The sequence below is a fragment of the Glossina fuscipes genome, unplaced genomic scaffold (assembly GCF_014805625.2).
Source record: "Glossina fuscipes isolate IAEA_lab_2018 unplaced genomic scaffold, Yale_Gfus_2 0, whole genome shotgun sequence".
In the NCBI taxonomy this organism is placed as follows: Eukaryota; Metazoa; Arthropoda; class Insecta; order Diptera; family Glossinidae; genus Glossina; species Glossina fuscipes.
The window spans coordinates 31,000,528-31,008,027 of NW_023998414.1; the positions used below are offsets into that span (position 1 = coordinate 31,000,528).

At 34.3% G+C, this 7,500-nt stretch overlaps 1 protein-coding gene across 14 annotated transcripts in view; it reads right to left on the reverse strand.

Annotated features, from left to right (window-relative positions):
• The window catches only part of LOC119638007 (potassium voltage-gated channel protein Shaker), a 319,681-nt gene that overhangs the window by 174,469 nt on the left and 137,712 nt on the right, over window positions 1-7,500 (reverse strand). The window lies entirely within an intron of this gene.

Here is a 7,500-nt window from a genome sequence, read left to right on the forward strand (position 1 = left end):
TTGTGTATCTAGTCCTTAGCAATTCTATGGCTGCTTATGGGTCCGTCGTCTTCAATTTCCCCACGAACTCTATTTAGCGATAAAAATTTTTCAATATTATTTCACGTCCCATATATTTATTTGGAGAACGTTTAATTCTGTAGCCAAGATTCGTTTTCGAGCTAATCTGCGTTTCTACTTCATGTTTATTTGATATGGAAATTTTTACTTTACCTAAAGCGACAAGTGTTCCTGTTTACCAGTAGCATTTCGTGGAGTAAATTGTCGCAACATTTTTTTACCACTGAAATAATCTCTAAAATTTCACAGTCAGCAACCATGGGGCTAAGTGAAATCATTGCAACGTGCGTTGTATCTTCAAACTAATGCTCATCAAAATCTTAATTACGTTTGTACATACGTATACACCACATTGGGGAAAATTCCATATACCGGTTTGGCTTTTTCGCTTTGGGGAAGCGTCCGCGTTTTTCTCGACTTAAGTAGCAAAGTTCAAAATTTTTCTTTACAAGTTTTTGCAATTCTTGTCTATTAGGTGAACAACTTCGTTTGTGCCGTCCTTTCTTTTGAGGCTTTACTATAGAAAACTGATTATACGCTTACTGACTGTTTGGATAAGTGATATGTTATCTATTGAAATCCGTAGTAAACGGAAGGCGTAATGTCTACTGATAACAGCGAGAAAGGTAGAACATTTCCGATTAAAACTCGAGCGAGTCTTTCTAAAGGGAGCCCATTTGCCTCATAGTAAAAACTCACTATATCATGGCGGTCAGGATATTCCGTCCCTTTTTCATGCCGTTTGCGATAGTGGTTGTCGATAACGTGTACCACGATAGTACACCATGGTCAGCCAGCCACCTTCAAATGCGAGTCCTATTCAACTTTATCGTCGATGTCTTTTATTCGCCTACTCTGCGTCATCGCTATTTGATGTTTGTATATCGTAACGCATTCACTGCGCATCACTTACAAGGATTTAGTAGCATACAGTTTCGACAAATGGCGTCTTCCTGACATATAACTATTTAAAGCTCCAAGAAACTATGTTGTATACGCCTTAGCTATATATACCCTAAAGACAGTCTTTTCAAATGCACATATCGCACTTTTATTAAGCAGCAATAACTACTCAAGTAAATGCACCCGAGAAAACCATGGCAGTACTACTTTTTTTCATTTCCTCAGCAGTGCATTTGCTTGATTGGAATCTTGATCAAAACTCGTGGAGCGGTCATCTAAAAGTCTTGTATGAAAATGGCATTGATCGGATCATTAATGTATTGCAAAAATCGAAGAAATTATTACTTCAAATACGTTACGGATATTAATTGAAAATATATTAAAAAATAAATTTTTCTAAATCATCTAGAAACGTATAAGAAGTATTTATAAATCATCTAGAAGCAGTAAAAAATGATCCGAATCGCCTTAATTATCTAAAACAATTTAATATTGTGCTATAGATTAGACTAATGAATCGCGATAATTCGATTCCGAAGTAAATGAATATAATTTTCTCATTCTTCTATTAGATTAGCAGAAAAGAAAATTCTCTTAACGAAGCTCACTTCTTTTTCGATGCTGCCTACGAAGTCTCCTTTCTTATCAATGCACTAAAAGCACAGTTGTACCTATGCACTCTGTATGTGTATATAAAGGACTCAATTACCCGTTGCCGCACTTTATAGTAAAGTCATTGAATTAATATTTTGTATTATCGACTAACTAAGCATTTACCCACTGGACATCGTTCAAGACTAATAAATAACCATAAACTATTTGATTAATTCAAATAAGTAAATAAAATCTAAAGTTTTCACTTAATAAAAATAAAACTTAAATCGATAGAAATTATGGTAAAATATAATTTTATTATAATTGTATTAATAATATATATATATATATATTTATTAAAAGTAGATTTGCATATAAACTACATGTCTATAAAAGTAAACCCGACCGATTGTAACAATAAGGGATAAAAGTTTAAATGATTAATGACGGCAAACACATGATGCATAACGCATATACATTGTGTTGTGTGTTATGTACAATGGTAGAAGAGAGAAGGACAATAAAAAAAATTTTTTTTTTTTTTTTTTTTTGGTTTTAAATGCTCAGGCAACCCTTAAATACATATGAACAGAGGCATGGACACGTCATGTAAGTATAGAGCGATAATGATAGTAATAATAAAGTCATTAAGAGATAGATTCAGAAGAAGTGCCATTAAAAGTCGTTGCACAATAAAAAAAAAAAACAACACATAGACTAGTTATCATGAAATGCCTTATCGTGATTATCGGAATAGTGTTAGTGTTATCATAATCATCATTAATAGTAACATCGGAGAAGAGGGAGATAATTTGATCCAATTTATGACAATATTTGATGGTTGCGTTCTTTTTCTTTTTCATTTTTTTTTTTTGCAAAATTGATGCCGCATAACATTCAAGATTATTTGAAAAAATCATCAATGTTTCTCATAACTATTAAAAACTAATAAAGCATTACCATAATTACCATAATAAATATTACACGATATGAGGGTTACACCAAATTATTCAGTTAGCACAAATGCAATTAAAGTCATAGGTAGTGTTGTACGCAAAATTACGTAGAACCAACACAGAATTACGATTAAAAAATAGAACTCATTCAAATCATTACATTTACACATATTTTTATTTTCAGACCAAGCCTTCAGACAAAGCTTCAGACAAGTCTTTAAGACAGTCACAAATTTTGTGCTTCTATTGCTATTGACTGAAAGAGAATACTTTATTTTTCAATAACGATTACTCCATCTTTACGCGGAGGCATTGTAAAGTTATTCTTCGTTTCGTTTGTAATCTTGAAGAATGCCTCTAAGCTAAGACAATTTAATTACCTCGCCGCCCTTATATGCGAATCTTTCCGTGAACGATTAACTTCCCATAGTCGATTTTGTATTTCAAAACGACTCCTCTCCTGTATGCGATCGGTCTACTAAGGAATGGATGTAAGAAGTAGTAGTAGCCTGTCAGTCTGTCAGTAATACGCAGTATCAAAATTTATAAAAGGCACCTGCCATCTAAAGCACTAATTTCCGCTTTACGACTGCTTCACTTATTTTCATAATTTCATGTCAAAAATCATAAACCATTGTTATCACATGAATGCTCACCTTTTATACGAATCCCAAAATCTGCACCGACGTATTCGACATTTGATGAAATGTACTTTCTTGTCAATAATTTATAATTTTTCACCATTTTCCGTAAAATATACAACATTAAGTATCATTGTCAAATAAAGATTTACTCTAAGAAAGAGCCTTAAATAGGTAAGGATCCCGGAAATAAACCTATGCGCTCGAAACAATCCATAGCAAAATTTATATGCCATAAAGCTAGTTTGGACAAAATTCGATCTGTTTATGGCATGTGGAAGAGGGTTCATCAGTGATCCTATCCGATCCAAATTTTCTTTATATATTTTTCACTCGAAAGCACTATTTTGTGCCCATTTATGTCAAGAAATATTAGAAATTGCAATTTTTTTTTATGCAAAAATTTTTCCAAATGAAGTAGTTTATGGGAAATGACCACGCAAACGCTACGATCCAATAGTGCCCGTACTCGAGTCAAAACACATTAGCGCACCAAATTTCCTCTTCAAAATATTTTATATATATTGATATTGTCACCTTTAGTTGAGTACATAACAATATGGATGGTCATCAAGCAGACGAACGGACAGACATACTTTATGATGATGCTCAGAAATTGATTTCTAATCGACAGGCGTTATATAAAAGGCTCCTTCCTACCTTAAGTTCTTCTGGCCATTCGTACAAACTGTACTATTAGGTGTATGGCAGGTATCAGGGATCTATCGAGTTTTTTCTTTCGCTCTTTCTTCGCCCTATTAGTTGCGAACGGAGCTTTGGAAAGCTTTTTGGCTGCAGCATTTATCTCTAATTCGTAGGGACATGGAATATTTACACGTTGCAAAAGTCGCATCTTGCCCGGAACAAAGGACCCCCATTCATGGCCTTCAGAAATAGTGTAGCCTGCTGAATATTGGGGATTGTCTTACGCCCGAGGAACCAGGGGTTACCGTTTTGTATTTAAAACGTTTGCCATGAATTCTCTTCGGTTCAGGTAAAGCACAGAATAATCTGTATTTGCAATTCTTTAAGGTGCACGAACTATGCTAGAAAAGGAAAGCTTTCGTACATTTGCTCTTTGAGAAAGTTGCTCAGAAATGTTAATAAATTGAAAAGCTTTAAAAAAAGAAAAAAACTTGAAAAAGACTTATATCGAAACCATACAAAAGTTCAAAATAAAAAAGTGCCTTTCAGCCAAATGACGTGGTCACGGTTAACAAAAAGCTTTAAAATTCCGACAAATTTGCTGGCACTTGGAACGATATTCAAAGCACATATGATTTACTTTCTTGTTCACTTCTTTAGCAGAAGTTTTGCCGATTTGCATGAGCGCGAATGCATCATTTTCAAGGATCCATTACGCCAACCGCTTGAACAAACACTCTAAACTTTGCAAACATACACGACGTAAGAATTAATTAATTGGAAGAACTTGATTGCCTCATCTACGCATCGCGTCTTCTCTATCGTCTCAAATAATCAAAATTACTGTTAAATGCAACTTAAATAAAAATGTATATCGTTACGAGTGATTTTTTACCATTTTGCCTACGTATTCCTTCAGAGATATTTTAACGGATGAAGTTCTTAGGAATTCTTCCATAGTTTGTTTTTGAGCGGGTTTTGAATGGGTTTATAAGTTTTGAATGTATTATGGGTACACTTTTCATATTACAATAAGCTTTTTATTCACTTTTACAGTTAGTCTGCAATCTCAGTACCATAAACGGAATTTTTCAAGTTTGGAAGTTGAAGAAATTTCAAGAAAGAATCGCGGCTTTGATCTTTCACCTTTTTCGATATGATGTAGAAAACCGCAAGAACATGTATAACTGAATAGCGAACTTCAGTGAAAAAACTTCAATTTCTTGACAAAAACATTGAAAGCTTTTAAATTGCTTGCAACCTCAGATCTACGAAACAATTTTCTCATTGCAACTACAACTAACTGATTTTTACTCGGAAAGGATTTTAAAATGAAATCAACATAACTACCTTCTAAAGGGGTAGTGTTAGTGTATTAGAGACGTAAGAAATCGGCAGGCAAAACCTTAAGCTATATTTCCCTAACTAATACTCACAGTAGGCAGTACGATCTCTTCCAAGAAAAAGACGAAAGTTCAAGGAAAAAAGTTTTCCTTTTCCGCATATTAAAAAGTCGAAAGTACTTATTAACCAAAAAATATATATATGTATATATATATATATTTTTGTTCCTCGGTGATTTTTTGGCTTCTATCTCTCTCTTCCTAGATCACTGAGTCTTCCTCTTTTACTCCCATCATATTTTTCATAAGAGCACAATATCTCTGCAAGTTCTGATCTAGAATCACCTAACTTAAGGTTTAGGTTGTTTTTTTTCTTGTACAATACCCATGAATTGATCACTGCCATATCAGTCACGTGTTAAAAGCACCTAACATACGATTAACGACTTTGGCTTCTGCTCCTATGCCTACTCAAAAAGCTGTTGTAAACATATCTGTGAATCATGTGAAGGCACAACAACTAAACTGAAATCCTATTTATGGGGTTTATTGGGTACGTATTATTTCATAAAATGTGCTATCCTAGTGGGACAAATTTGCTAAACTAGTGAGAGTATCTGATCAAATGATGTCACACTCACAAACAATTTAGTCAAGTATTTCACAACAACAGGTCTTTTTTTATGGAGACCGGCATTATTTGGATGTCCAACAGGCTTATGCTTTGGATTATCATTGAAATGAATTACGGATTTTATTTTCTCAAATCCATTTACCGTCATCGACCGTTGTATATAACGGAAACGTTATTTACTCCAGTAGGATCTAACATTTAGATAGTGGTACACGGACATGAATGATGTGATGTGACCTAGAAATTGACGGATTCCAGTAGCATTTACAGGAGGAATTTATTTGCTTGGCAATGACAGCCACTTAGAACTGGAAAGGGGTCTCGGGGTGCGACTAATCGAGGCGAAAGTTCTAAATTGCCTGCGGAATACGTGTCCTTCCTTCACTGTAATTCAAATAGCCCTCTTTCCATATAAGTTCCATATAAGTTCCTTGCCTACCAGCTTGCAGCAACAAGTATAGGTAAGGGAACATCTTCATTGTCTTGTTCTTCATCATCGTCATTCATCGTACTTCAATTGTGTTATTAGTCCTTGTACGTCTGAGTAATAATCAAATTCGTTTACGTCAGCCGTGTCTTCTTCGTCTTCAGAATTATATCCATTTTCAAGGCTTGCGAGTAAATGTTCGACATTTTTATCTTGTAGCCATCTAGACATCTTCACCACCTAATTACTGCTTATGTGATAAATGCATAAGGTACGCATTTGGCAACATACAGCATATATCCAATCCAATTTTCAAATACAGCATTAAATCGCGAAAGCTTGCTATGACAACAGATGAGAAGTAATGTCGAACTCTCTCTTACGCATACAATATATTGTCTATGGGTATCAACTTGCTTTCGGAAACATAATCAGATATCGGACAAAATGAAGTGGAACTCGAATGTCGACATTTGACAGAAGAAGGCGTTTAAGGATTAAGACAATACTTCTGAATATGTGATCGCTGCAGACGCACTATGTTGTGGCCCTCGTGACTAAAAAACTTTGAATTTGAAAACCAAAGCTATTCATAAGCGATCGTTTCCCGCATTACAGTTTTTCAAACACCTACGCGAGTCTTCACAGGCTTGAGGTCGGATGCATAAGCAAGATGAGGTTACTTGGTGCGTACTGGAGCAGTTTCAATCTTATCGATTGTAAAATATAGCAAATAAAAAATACATTTTTAGACTATGTCTGATTACAACTTTGTTTTTTTCGAAGATTGCTAACAATCTTAGACAATTACCGTTGAACCTGGTTTTATGCGGTATTTTTTTTTTTTTTTTTTGTATGCTTTTTTGATTCATGCGATTGATTCTATGCGACCGATATTTTATTCTTGTGATTTTTTTTTTATGCGGTAAATGAATATCGATAGAGATAGAAAGAGTTGAAAAATATATGCGTTTTGGATTACGACGAATTGTATCGAATTAAAATATATATATTTGGATAATATATCTGCATTTAAAGTGAAGCGGTTTTTTTAATTGCTCCCATGTGTATTTGCGTGGAAAGCACTTTCGTGCTATTTCGTAAAGCTTGTACATATATTCTAAGGAAGACTTCTGTTCCTGCGGTCTCTCTTCATTGTATGAAAAAATTGTTCTTTGATATGTTACGCATGAATGCGTTGATATTTATCTATGGTCACATTTTTTATACGAGGATAAAGGAGAGAGAAATTGTAATTTATATGCTTGTCATCGAGACAACTTACTATTTTTGAAAT